Source organism: Falco peregrinus, chromosome 8 (genome assembly GCF_023634155.1).
Source record: "Falco peregrinus isolate bFalPer1 chromosome 8, bFalPer1.pri, whole genome shotgun sequence".
Taxonomy (NCBI): domain Eukaryota; kingdom Metazoa; phylum Chordata; class Aves; order Falconiformes; family Falconidae; genus Falco; species Falco peregrinus.
In genome coordinates this window covers 35,943,733-35,957,153 of record NC_073728.1, presented here as the reverse complement: position 1 = coordinate 35,957,153, position 13,421 = coordinate 35,943,733, and the positions used below count along the sequence as shown (strand labels likewise).

At 40.4% G+C, this 13,421-nt stretch overlaps 1 long non-coding RNA gene across 1 annotated transcript in view; it reads left to right on the top strand.

Moving 5' to 3' along the window:
* Positions 1 to 10,444: 10,444 nt before the first annotated feature.
* LOC129785008 (uncharacterized) overlaps positions 10,445 to 13,421 on the top strand; it is a 126,579-nt gene continuing 123,602 nt past the window's right edge. Inside the window, exon 1 of the long non-coding RNA XR_008748416.1 lies at positions 10,445 to 10,636. This is a non-coding gene — a long non-coding RNA (uncharacterized LOC129785008). The remainder of the gene's footprint in view (positions 10,637 to 13,421) is intronic.

The window sequence follows — 13,421 nt, the reverse complement described above, 5'->3', positions numbered from 1 at the left end:
CTGATTTTTTTTTTTTTTTTAGAAGGGAGTGATAATCCTGGAGGTCCTGCTAGGTGAATAAGGTATAATTAAGTTCTTGATCTGTGATCATAAAATCCTAGAACCATGGAATCACAGAACCAGGGAATGGTTTGGGTTGGAAGGAACCTTAAAGATCATCTAGTTCCACCCCCCTGCCCCGGCTCAGGCTGCTCCCAGCCCCAACCAGCCTGGCCTGGAGCACTGCCAGGGATGGGGCACCCACAGCTGCTCTGGACAGCCTGGTCCGGTGTCTCACCACCCTCACAGTAAAAAAATTATTTCTAATAGCTAATCTAAATCTACCCACTTTCAATTTAAAACCATTTCCCCTTGTCCTATCGCTACATGCCCTTGTAAGAAGTCCCTCTCCAGCTTTCTTGTTTGCTCCTCTTAGGTACTGGGAAGCCGCTGTAAGGTCTCCCCGGAGCCTGCTCTTCTCCAGGCTGAACAGCCCCAACTCTCTCAGCCTGTCTTCATGGGATAGGTCCTCCAGCTCTCTTTTTCTGGTCTGTTTTATAAATGCTGCTTTTCATGGATATCATTTTATGTAAAAGCTTCTGACATGCATAAGACTTAAAAATAGAAACCTAGTTTTAGGGCTTTGTCTACATGGAGAAGTTACTGCACAATTAGCAGTAAATCACTGTAAGATAGCTATTCTGCACCAATTCTCCGTGTAGATATTTCTAATGCTCTCTACATGGTAAGATTGCACAGAGTGACAGCTGTACTGTCCCATCTTATTTTGCAGCAGAACTTTCATGGAGACTAGTTCAAAGACTGTATAGCTCGATAAAATTACTCTAATTCTAAACCACACTAAGGTGTAACGCTCACCCTCCAGTGGGAGAGAGAAAAGGCTTTTATAGTAGATACTTTTTTAATACAGTGGAATACCTAGGTTTTCTACAGAATAAGAATGACTATTGTTACTAATGTTGATATTGGTTTAGGTAGTTGTAGTTAGATTATATCATGAAAGCACACATCACCATTACAGTTCTGGCTGAAATCCTGATATTTTGAAATCCTTAGAGTGGCAGAAAGTCCTAGGTATTAATTGGGCCTCATTACAGAAACAAAAAAGATCTTGATATTTCCTAAGGCTGCATAACAATAATTTCCATCTGTTTAAAGGCATGTGCCAAAGTTAGAGCACTGTAGAAATTATTCATGTCCAAGCTTCTGGGATGTTTGGAAGTGGTCTGAAGGGAAGTTATTGATACTGTGGACAATAAGCAGAATGGGCTTTATTTAAAATTCTTAAACTTTGTCCATTTACCTATCTCATCATTTAAACAATACTAACTAGTAATACCCACTCACAGAGAGTAAGATGCACTTCTACATGCTGGGAACTGCTGTAGCTGTAATGTTGGAGGGATAAGGAAGCAGCAGCTGGGCAGGGGAGATGTCGGAGAAGCTGTTCCAGGTGTCTGCAATGGCTGACCTGTTGGCCAATACACGAGACTCGATCCAAGTCATTCAACAAACCAACCTAGAACATAAAGTAGAGCAAGAATAGTTATGTTACAACTGTACAGGCTTTGTACTTCCACGATGCACCAAATATGCTCACCTATTAATAAAAGGGATTACCTGTCCCTAGTCAGAACGACTTGCTGAACATATTTCATTAATATCCATGGATGCTAAGCGTATGGCAGTCAACCTTTGGAAGCAGGTTGGAGTTGCTCATCTGAATTGCTAAGGTTGTATTTGAAATCAAGGGAACACGGAGCAGGCACTAGCAGTGCTGGTCAGTATGCACTTAAGTTTCTTGATATTTAGCAGGTATAATAAGGCAGTTAACTGGCCTGAGCCCTAGCCCTTCATTTGATCAAAAAGCAGGGGTGAGTCTTGCTTCGTGTTATCACAGACCATTTCAAAGCTGGTGCTCAACCTCAGGGCTACTTCTGTTCTTCCAGCTAAGAATGATGTTTCAAGATGGATCAAGTGAGCTCGCACCATGACTAGGAAAGCTTTTGCAGGTTGCGACTTACACTGTGAGGATAAAGCATTTTCTTTATCTTTCTGAAAGCATAATGGACACTTGATAATTCTGGCAGTTGTACAGCAGGGTCTGAGCTGGCTCTGAACCTGCTCGCTGCACTGGGGCAGGACTGTAACCATGCTCACACAGAGCTCTGCTGAGGGGATTTCCCGTGTTGTGCTCCATGCAGGGGAGCTAATGTGGCCAAGTTGCTTCCCAGAACCAAAGTAAACTTAATCAAAATGACTTCAAACATCTCTGCAAGTCATTGCACTGCACTGTGTGAATATCACCCAACGCCAGTCTTCTGCACTTGGTGCACTTTCTATAGTGGCATATGTTGGCACAAAGGGAATGGAAAATGCAGCTACATTAACTTGCTGGTATGCTACAGGACTTTACCATTTTTAATTCCAGATGAATAAAAATTTATCACAGATCTACTGTTGGCTGTTAGTCATGTTTGTGTTTATACTAACATCACTGAGCAAAATTAGGATTGTGGGGTTAAAGTAAACAGTGAATAACATATGAAGGGACCTGTTGAAGGATTTGAGAAAACTTCCATGCAAAATATGACTAAAAGTTGGACAGTTATTTTATTTAGATCTAATTAACATGGAAGTCAGCAGCATCTCATTGCATTTCTCTGTTGTGGTGGTTTCTTTTAACCATGGATTCCCATTAAAACAACTCTTTGACAACAAAATTATTCAGTCCTTTTATTTTAATGTGTGGCATTAAGTAAGCTGGGTGGCAAATTGTCTTCTCAAACAGATTGACTTCTTTTACCTGTGGGGAAAGGAACAGCTGAACAGCTAGGAGGGAAATCTGCCAGTTCAGAAAATTTATTGTAACTTACATAGCAGAGATGGAATTGTTTGGTTTTGAATGCTAGTTTGCTTTTGATGCTTTTAATCTAACTGAAGTCTTTATCATACCATTTGAAATTATCCTCAGGGGTTGAGGCTATCACTGAAACTTGGAAAAGTAATTGATACTTATTCTGTGGTGTTCACTGTGTTTATATGATTACAAGATGAGTTTTTCCTCTCTTTATAGCACGCAATAAAATCTTCAGTACTGTAGTAGAGAAGACAGTGTGATAAACCAGAACAGCCTTCATTTGATATACCTGCCCTTTTCTATCCAGACAAACAGAATGGAAGGGGTTTTTTTCTTGGAGGAAGACTAAGAAACCTTTCTCCTCACAAAAATAATTTCAAGCTGTTTCATCATCCTTTTTGCAAAGATGCACTGTGGTCTTCTTCCCTGGAATGTGTCTAGCTAGCTGTTATGAGTTGTTATATTTCACAGATTTAAAGTAATCATAGCATATTGTTGAAATCCTGGTGTGTGTACATTTTATTACTGCTTTCTACAGCCCGGGATTTTTCAAGAGGACAGCAGAGAGAGTCCTGAGGACTTGCATTGAGGTACTTCTAGGTAAGACCATGGTATTTTGCAGGGTTCTGTTGACAGCATTGAGAGCAGTAATTCCTAGACTTTAATTTGTTGGTGGCTCCCCTTGGGCTTTAAGCAATCGGCTTACCCCCTGAGTATTTTACCTGTGATATGGATCAACTTTACGTGGATCTTAGGGGTGTTAATGGTCCAGAATACTGTCAGTGCATTTCAGATAGACTTGTTGATAATAGTCACTCAGTGAAATGGGATGCTTTTATCAATTTATATTGTATGTCACAATATGGAATTATACGGTATTAAAATGAGGCATGTTGCAGTTCTTATTTGATAAGTCATATGCTGGTAGTGGTTCCTTCCTTTCCTGCTTTGAAGATGGAATTGAAAGACCCAAAGAGAACTTTAAATGATACTAATATATCTCAAACAGTGTTAGGACTGTTGTTTTCTTACAGCCTTTGGGAAAGCATGGTGCTGAGTGCCAGTTTTGGTCTCTCTGGCTGCACGTGACCTGGTATGGTTGGGACCCATGGTGACACTGATGCATTGTTTTCACAGGTGTCATTCTGGCCAGAGCTACTTGTGGGTACTGATTAACTGGGAGAGTGTGTGCTTTGGCAGGTAGAGTGGGTGACAGGACTGATGAGGTTGTTACTGGGTCCTCATCAAGGGATTGATGAAATACATGAAGGTAGATAGCGGGGAAGGTTTGTTCCCTCCTCAAGATCTCTCTGTGGCAGGAGCAGGAATTGGCCTGTTTGTAGCCAATTGAAGGTAGCAATAACAGTAGTTGCACCCCACAAGAGCTTCATACGGCAAGCACAAGAACAACTAAGAGTAAAAGCCTGGCAAAGGAGAACATAGCCTGCCCAAGTCAGTTCATTATTTATTTTTCCTCTGCAAGGAGCAACACACGGGGAAGAAGAAGGAAGGTTATCACAGAGAGACACAGATTATCATTTGGAGTGCAAAGGTGGAGATGGGCTTACATATGGCTGAGAGGTAGATGGCAGCTTTTGATCTTTGTGGTATCCCTGTGAGATCTCCTTTTTAATAGTGTTAATCACATTTGGTGTTAGGAGTGCTGTGTGCTCATTTGTTTGGGGGAACTACTTGGAACTGTTTGTTATATTGTGGATTTGCATAATACGTTTACAGGCAATTTAAATAAAATTTAATTCTGATTTATGTAATCTTCTCTGAATAATTTTTTCTCTTAATAAGTTGATGTGCTGTTACCTCTGTGCCGCATAGCACAAGACTAAAGCTTCCAGCCAGATTCCTATCTCCATCTGGTGTGTGCACATGGGAGGACAGTTTATAAAGCCATCTGAAATAAAAAAAAAATATGTATTTCTTATTTGCTCTTTTTGATCTGATTACCATCTCCTGTAACAAAGCAGGAGCTGTGAAATCCTGTGACTGAAGGATGAAGAAAGTCATTCTAAGTGCTTGCTCTCGCTTTGGGAAGATGACCCTTCGTTTGGTGTGTAAAGGTGTCGGGACAGACCAGGACAAGGTTAAGTGAGTCAAAAGTGCAGGGCTGTATATCTGGCAGTCTCTGGGCAAGAATCTCTGCTCTGACATGTACAAAAATGTAAGCGATTACTCCAATCCAACGGCCAGTTCATTGATTAAAAGGGCAAATGGGCTTTCATCCAGGAGTGCAGCAGAAAACAAACAGCTAGGCTAAAAAGCAAGACTATTTAACCATCTGAAAGAGCATGGAGCCATCACAGCTGCTGCAGAACCTGTCACAACTTGGCTGCCAAGAAGCCAGATGCTTGCATCAGAGGAATGTGTGTTTCACAAGCTGATACCTCTGCTTTCTGACATACAGCGACATGTCCGAGAAGGCAGGAGCAGAGTGCAAATTAGTCAGCCTCCCCATTAGGTATCAACCTTGCTGGAACATTGACACCTGTAGAAATACACATTTTCATCAGAAATAGATTATGTAAATAACCTTCTCCTCTTAATAGAGACTGCTTTCAATAACCAGCAGGGGACCACTGTCCATATGTGAACTTAAACACTGCGTAAGTGATTTAATGATTGGATCCACTGGAATCTACATTTGCAGAGGCTTACCCATCTGATTAAGGATATACAAAAGCCCTTGAATGCACATTGGCTTTGGGCCTGCTCCAGAATCCACTAATGCCATTGATTTCAATTAACTCTGGATAAGGTCACTGGTGGCTGAATCAATTGCTTGATTCCAGAAACAACAGGAAAGGCAAAGAAAGAATAATGGCTTAACTCATGGAATTAATGAGACCCAGTCCTATATACTTATATTTAGTAATCACATGTAAAACATTTCTAACTTCTCATGTAAGTCAAAAATCCAGCTTCTGCCTACCTTTTCCAGTTTCAAGTGGCAACACTCAAAACAGACCTTGTATGATTTGCTTAACATCATATTTTACAATGAGGCAATTCATAGTGAAAGCCAGTGTCCTTTAAAGACATCTCATCATTTTTTTCCAATGAATGCTTTTCATAGAATTCTACTGAAGCAAAAATTATGGAACTGAAAAAGATTTAGGAGTTGATTGCAAATGGCTGGAAAAATCATATATGCTCATTGTAGCTCTCAGCTCATCTGAAAAGGTTAGATAAAACATTTCATTTTAGCCATTCTTTTTCTTATGTGTCAGAATAGGGTGTCAAGGCTTTGTCCTGACACTTAAGGACAGGATTTCCCATAGTGTAGGAGGTGAGTTAGAGTAAATGTTTCTAAATAAATGTCTTCCAGGAGGTAGAATATCATCTTTTTAGCTGCTGGAGTGACAGGTACCAGGCAGCATGCAGCTCATTACAGAAAGCGGTCCAGGAGCTCTTGGAGGGGGGACCGTGGCAGTGCCAGGCATCAAACACAACTGAAAAGGACAAACCAGACTGATAATATCCCATGACCCCATATGTAGCAGAATGGCCAATCAGAAGGCAGTTATTGTTGTTATATGTTATTTGCTGCTTTCTGTGAAGCTTAAATTCATAAATGTGACAGAGGAGAGAGCTATTGTTTGTTCCAGCCATAAAACCTGCCTTTGCTAAAGACCTTTCCCCTATTCTTGACATGCAGGGGAGGTAAAAAGCTTTGAAAAATCACCTGGTAAGGTTAAAAACCAAACTATCTTTGTGATCAAAAGCTTACCAGCCTGATCAAAACGCTTCAACTGAAGGCCCTTTTTGACAGGGAGTATCCGAGGAGATTCATACACCGCCCCCACACACTTCCTTTTATTCTCTCCACATATCTTTACTTGGTTTACTTGTTTATCCTCTCTGCCAGCTACCCCAGGCTCAGGAAAGTGTTTACTGTGCTAACTTGTGATGATCCCATATGCTTGTAGGTATGTGTTTTGTAAGACATGCTTAGCTGTGTTGGTAAAACTAAGAATAATAGTAAATTTCAAAGAGCATTTTGCTCTTCAGTACTCTGGTGTCATTCAAGAGAAATTTCTGTGATATTTTAGGAACGAGCTCAAGACTTCCAACCACGTGCAACTCCAAGGAGGGCAAATTCTGCAGCCTGAGATGTATTTTACTGGTTTTTAAATTTATCCTCCTAGACTAAACTGCTCTTCAGTCTGTCAGCTTGTCTGTCCTTGCCCCATGTGTAGTATCAGAAGGTAAAACAAGATTTTTACGTGGCCCACAGGCTCATCTGAAGCTGTACTGAACCACACAGGACTTGCAGCACAGTTAGACATCCCTCAGGGGAAATACTCGTAGCTCTTACCATCTCCCTTTTAACTTGTCAGCCTGTGAGGCTGATCACCTTGTGCTGCAGCTTTATGGGTCTGTAATGAGACAGTTGATCTGGAGGCACTTGTGTCTGAGCTATTTTCTGCTCTTGTGCTGGTGAGAAGCAAACACACACCTTGGGCATGTGTGACTGCAGGAACTTCTGCAGTGCTTCAGGAAAAGTGTTGAGCAGTTTAAGTGACTTGATCCCACCCACTTATTGTATTTTCTGAGAAGATCAAACCTTTGTTTTGGCTTCTTCAGTGAGGGGGAACTTTCTAAGTTACTAATAAAGAAAAATCAAATGTGGACAGTGAACCTGAAGGTAGTATGGATTTTGTGTTAGTATGAGACACTGGGTCTTTAACAGATCCTGGCTATACTGCTATGGGTTAATTGACAAACTTTACTAATAGCTGTGTGTACTTAATCAGTTTGCTATGTCTCATCTTACCTGGTTGCCCATCAAAAATGAGGCAGTATGAAGCTGAATTATCTCCTCAGATGCATGTCTCTGTTCAACCTACTGCATGTCAGTCTAGGTGCAGCTACTACAGCTCATCACTTCAACTTCTCTCTTTTCACTCAACCTGTAGCTAGTCAAGGACTGAATTCTGTCGTGAATCTTATTCTAACAAAAGCCATGGTATTTCTGCCAAAAATAAGCTGTATCTGCACAGCCAGTAGTTATATCTTATGATGACTTAGAATAGAAATCAGATGGATAAATGCACTGACAGGGTGAGCTAATGGCCACTCCCTTAATAAGGGCTGTAATTTGAAGAATGCAGAATCTGTTTGTCCACCCGCATGGGAATTCCTCTCTTGGGAAGAATAACTGGCTGGTTAAACCCACAAATCTCAATGCTTGTTTTATTGCACATTTATTTTTAAAGATCAAGCAGTTCTGAAAAGGACTGAGATAGAACTTACCTGGAAGTCTCTGAAAAATTGCTTTCAGGCAATTAAGTCACTGCCTCTGCAGTGCTGCCTGCCCACAGAGGTGGGCAGTGTGTATGCTGTCCTTATCCTGCTCACCTAGGTGTGCTTGGCGTGGAAATGCGTTAATATGTAGAAAGTTTAGTAAGATGTAAAATTTGCGAAATAATACAAATTCTTCCTGGGAACAGGCTGCAGTTTTCCTTCAGGCTTGTGCTTTTTTATTTCAGTAAACATTTGCCTGTTTTGATTAAATCAGTGGTTTCCTTGTTTTATTAATGCACTCTTCCTTTCTTCTCCATGTGCATGTGTCTGCATTAGTGTCACAGGACAAGGCAGTTTTGTTATTGAGAGCTGGAGTGTAACTTGTGTTTTGCAATTTTATAAATACTTCTAACGGCAGGTGAAAAAAATAATTTTATCCTTGGTCTGAGAAAGCATACTGCAAAGCAGCATTTGGTTTAAACAAAATCTAATCCTTCTGCTGATCTTATGGATGGGCTTGTTCCTGCTGAGATGAACTGAAGCCCTATGGAGTTGTATATGCGAGGACACAGCCCTGTTCACATTGGTTTAAATAGAGTAGCTGCTCTACGGCATTTGTGAAGCTGGTATTAAAGCTGTATGTTTTGAAATTCATGTTATTGCATATTATATGTTAGTCCTTATTACTCCCATAGCCCACTTCATCTTCAAAGTATTTTGAAGACTTCCTGGATCAGGCCAGCAAGCTCTTAATGAGCAAGATATAAAACCTTGCTGACTGCAATGGAAGAGAAACGCAGCCCTGTATGTTTGAGCCAGAGCAGTAAATATAACTCGTAGTTGCGCAGCATGGTGTTCCTTGTGTGCTACAGGCTGATTAGCCACAGGAATAAATGTAGGGAGATTTATAACAGACATCCTTCAAAAGCACAAACTTAGGTTTTAGAGGCGGCAAGCGGCAGAGGTAATGATTGCTTATGTGAGAGGTTCTAGCTAGCTCAGTGGGACTATGTCAGCGGGGTATTGCTGCCACTCAGGGCAAACAACAAGAAAATCAGGTGCTCTGTCATTAGGGTCACACAATTTTTTTTAATGGTACCCTTGCAGGCAAAAGCAAGATTTCAGCTGGTGCTGACTGCTGTTGTTCAGGTATGTTATTGCATCTAGCTTGATTTACATCAGCTGAGGATCTGACCCAAGATTGATTTGCTCTCTGTAAATACAGGCAGGATTTGGGCTGATGCTCTTGTGTAGCAATTCAAAACAGAGTAAAAACTTGGCTTCAGCTCATCACTGAGCTCAAGTTTTGGTTGTTTTGTTGTTTGTGGAACGTGCAGTCTAGGGTGTTTCCCAATATTGAAGCTTTGTGTAGAAGCACGCACAGATAACAGAGCTTAGTCTGTCACAAACCTTGGTGGTATCCTTCCAGCGTTTTAAGTCCTGACTTGAAAGGACTGAATTCTGAGAAATCAAGGCACAGAATCCCAGCCCCTCTCATTCAGCAGGAACTCTCAGTGACAGAAGATAGATTCAGATTAGTAGCTGAACTAGCTGTCAAGTGCGTACCCCATGCCTCGCTGGGAACTCAGTGTGTGTTTCAGCTGCAAAGTGATAACTTAGTCTTGGACCTCCACCTCTGAGAAGGAAAGGTCAGTATTTGTGCCCTTAGTGCCTAGCAAATACCTATGTTTAATGCTGTTTCTTGCTTTCTCATATTTTCATCTTGGGAAAGTAAAAATGTTTTCTTCAAAACACATTGTAACTGAAGTTGAGCTGTCTTAAATCTTGCAAAGATCCTAGTCTACAATATGTAACTTTGACAATTAGGAGTGAGTTGAAACTTTCAGCTTACTAAAGTCCTCTGTTCTGTGCTTTAAAATCTGTGCAAATTTTCAGCCCTAGTTACATGTTTTAAAATAAACAAAAGAATTAGGAAAATTCAGGGGTAAATTCTGAAAAGGGCGCTGCTGTCATTGTTAATTTTCCTTTTTCTCCCTGTGCTCTTTCTGTGTTGAAGCTGTTCAAGTTCTTACTTTTCTGCTTTCCCTGCAAACAGTGTTTATTCATTCTAAGAAAACATCAGTTGGGTAAACAGAAGTATTTATATGTGTAGCACTGCAACTCCGACTGAGATGCAAATTGTGCTGCAGGGAAGATAGCTTGTGCTTTTCTTTCCCCTTTGCTTTTCTTTTTTGACAGTCGGTTAATAAAGACTCAACAATAAGCAGCTGCCTGTGATGTCATTTGGGACTTTGTCCACAGAGCTTGTATTTACAAGTACTGAGCAACTACATAGCAGCAGCAAACCCAACTATCAGCAAACTTTATGTCTGCTGTTAGTGGAGGACTTCAGTAGCGCTGTGGATGGTGTAGAAAGCTAACTCTGTTCTTCTAACCACAGACTTTTAAAGCTTGGTAAATAAACACTGGATAAACTCAAGAGAATTTCTGCACTGCAAAGACTTCTTACGCTTTTGAGTTCTCCAGGGCTGGCATGTTTTGACTGAACTGCTGCAAGTAAGACTTTTGCTGTTTTGGTGTTTTTATCATCTCTGTAATGCTTATTTTCTTTAGGAGTGTGTCAGCATTGCTATTTGTAGTTTTGCTTTAATTAAAAGAGCAGCAAGTATGTAGTTATTAGGAGTAATTACAAGCCATGCATCTGAGTATGGTTGAGCAGCAGAGTAAAGGACAAATGAAAACTTGATTCTGGCTTTTGTTTGCATGAGATTATGCTGAAGTGGCTCTCTTAAATTAAGTGATGAAATTCTAGGATTCTTAAAATCTCATGAGAACTGTCATTGCCTGAACAAAAAACAGTCTGTCTTAAGATTGTTCCTTTATCATTTCACAGTATTTATTTGAATATTCAAAATTACTTTGAATTTTTAATATGATTTCCTTATGGTTTTTAGTACAGTTGTCTTTAAGAATTGTTTTGCTTCTTATACAGGCATTGATTTAAAGCAAAAATTGACTTTTTTTAATTTTTAGCCCCTGTTCAACTGCTGGAGGTATATAAATTTAAAAGAAACAATCATACAGTGCTTTGAAATCTGATGCCTTTTGGATAAAATGAGTTGTCAATTATGTGAGAAAGTAATTTTTGTTTTGTTTTGAGTGTTTGTTAGAAATCCAACAAATCCTGAAACATCAGAGCCGAAACACTAGTACACTGCTCTCTGCTGTGAAAAAAACTGTTTCTATGCTGCCTGCTGTTTGTGGGACAGAACTATGTTTCTGACCACCGATTAACTAATTTTCAGGACAACTAGCTGCGATTGTCATGGAATTATTCCCATTTTACAGAGGGGGAAACTGGCCCATAGATATGATTTATTAAAACTTAGTTTACTCACTTCAAAAGCTGGTAACAAACCCCAGGTCTCCTGCTTCTCATTTCAATCCTTCACCAGAAGCCCATTCTAAATCACTGCAATTTCAGTTGTAGTGGCTTTTCCAGGGTGTAACCTGATCACAGTACCGTGTATGAAGAACTCTTTTATTACTGTTTACCTCTATTTAATGATCTGTCTTTGTGGAGACAAAGCACATTTCTCAAGAACGAAAGCAGAAAACTATGGCAACTATATGAGGGTAAGTCAGTACAAATCAATCGTATAGGAATTGGAGGATTCCTCCTGAATTATTAGCACTATTGATTTTCGTTTGCTTTTCTTGCTGCTGGCTTTGTTTACAAGGCCTCTGGTCCTACACAGCAACAGATTTTCAGGGCTTCCTATTAAAGTTTGGGTGGCTACAACTGCAGATGCCCCTCTCAAGTGACACTGTTTCTACAGCAGTTCAAAACCTGTCTGTCTCCTCTTTTGATGTTATAATGTGGCTTGGCATGTCAATATATTGTGCAACTTAGGAGCCATTGTTCTGTCTTTGGAATTGAAGCATATTCTCCTGGGGGAAAACCCCAAACCCCATAAATTTAGCTATGTGCTGATGCCACGCAAATGGAAAAGGCTTTTGGGGTTTTAAATAGGTGCTTAAATAAGAGCGTAGTTTTATTCTTAAGTGTTCATCCTCCTTACTCAGCAATAGCAAAAATGAAAAGTTTGTGTCTTCTTTAAAAGACCTTTTTGTAGCTTGGAAGCTTCCACTGAGCATAAGAGTGAAGAACAGAGAATTGTGATAGAGCCTTTCCCTGGGGAGAAGGAACGGGTTTAAGGTTAGATGGTTTGATCTCTATCATGCTGACTCCTGTGGGCCATTCTTTCCTTCCCTCTATCACCTTGTGGCCAATAATGATGATCTACTGCTGTGAACTGATAAGAGTATTTACAATTGGAAAGTCTTCAGGTATCCTGTTGGCAAATGCCTACAAAATCTTCAAGATAATTAGAACAAAACCAGATTAAAAAAAAATAAAATGCTCAGGTGCCACTTGTCTTTCTCACTGAAATTAATTTTAAGTGCAAGTCCTAATTGTACAAATGTGAATTTTACTGCTTTTTAAGAAAACTTCATGCACTTCTCTGCTATTGTTCTTGTGCCTGAGTTGTGTTTAAGTGTTTAGAGGCTTAGATTTAAACAAGTAGAAATCCTGCCTCAGTAAACGTAAAGTGGTAGGGTACAATTCCAGTTCCACTTCAGTCAAGAGGAAATCTTCAGCTAATTACCTTAAGAGCAGAAGCAGACTCTCAAAACCTGATGAGCCCAGAGGCATTTGATTTTCATTCTCCTCTCTTACATTTCCCTTCTCACATTTACATTTTCTTTCTTGTATTCCAGTGTAGCAAATTAGGACATAGAGTGAGCTCACTTTTCAGCAGAGGGATCCCCTGGCTGAATTTTCCCTGGGTCTGAGAAATCTGCCCAAGGATACCGCACATAATCCGATAACATTCTGGGATGGCATTAAAGGGGACAATTGCCAACAGAATGTCAATTCTTTGGGCTTTCTCGCCATCTGAAAAGAAATGGAATAAGTGCAGACTCCAGCCTGTCTTCGTCTGACAAGTGGGACTGAGGTTGGGATAAAAGCCACAGAACAAAGGTGCCAAAGGGAAGCACAGTTGGCTGAGGAGCTTAGCACAGCACAGCCAGGGCCAAATGTGGCACCATGCTCTGCAGCTCCTGTGTGCTTCTGCACGTGTTCAGCTTTTGGCAGGATCGGAGTTATGCTTACAAAAAATCCGTGCCAAAGCTGCCAGAACACCTTTAGAAGTTGTAACGTCTAGTATGCCGTTTTATTACTAAAGCAGGATAAATGTACAATGTAAATAGAACATGAACCATTAACACTTGTAATACTCTGTTCTGTACTGTCTAGTGATACCACTCATGGAGC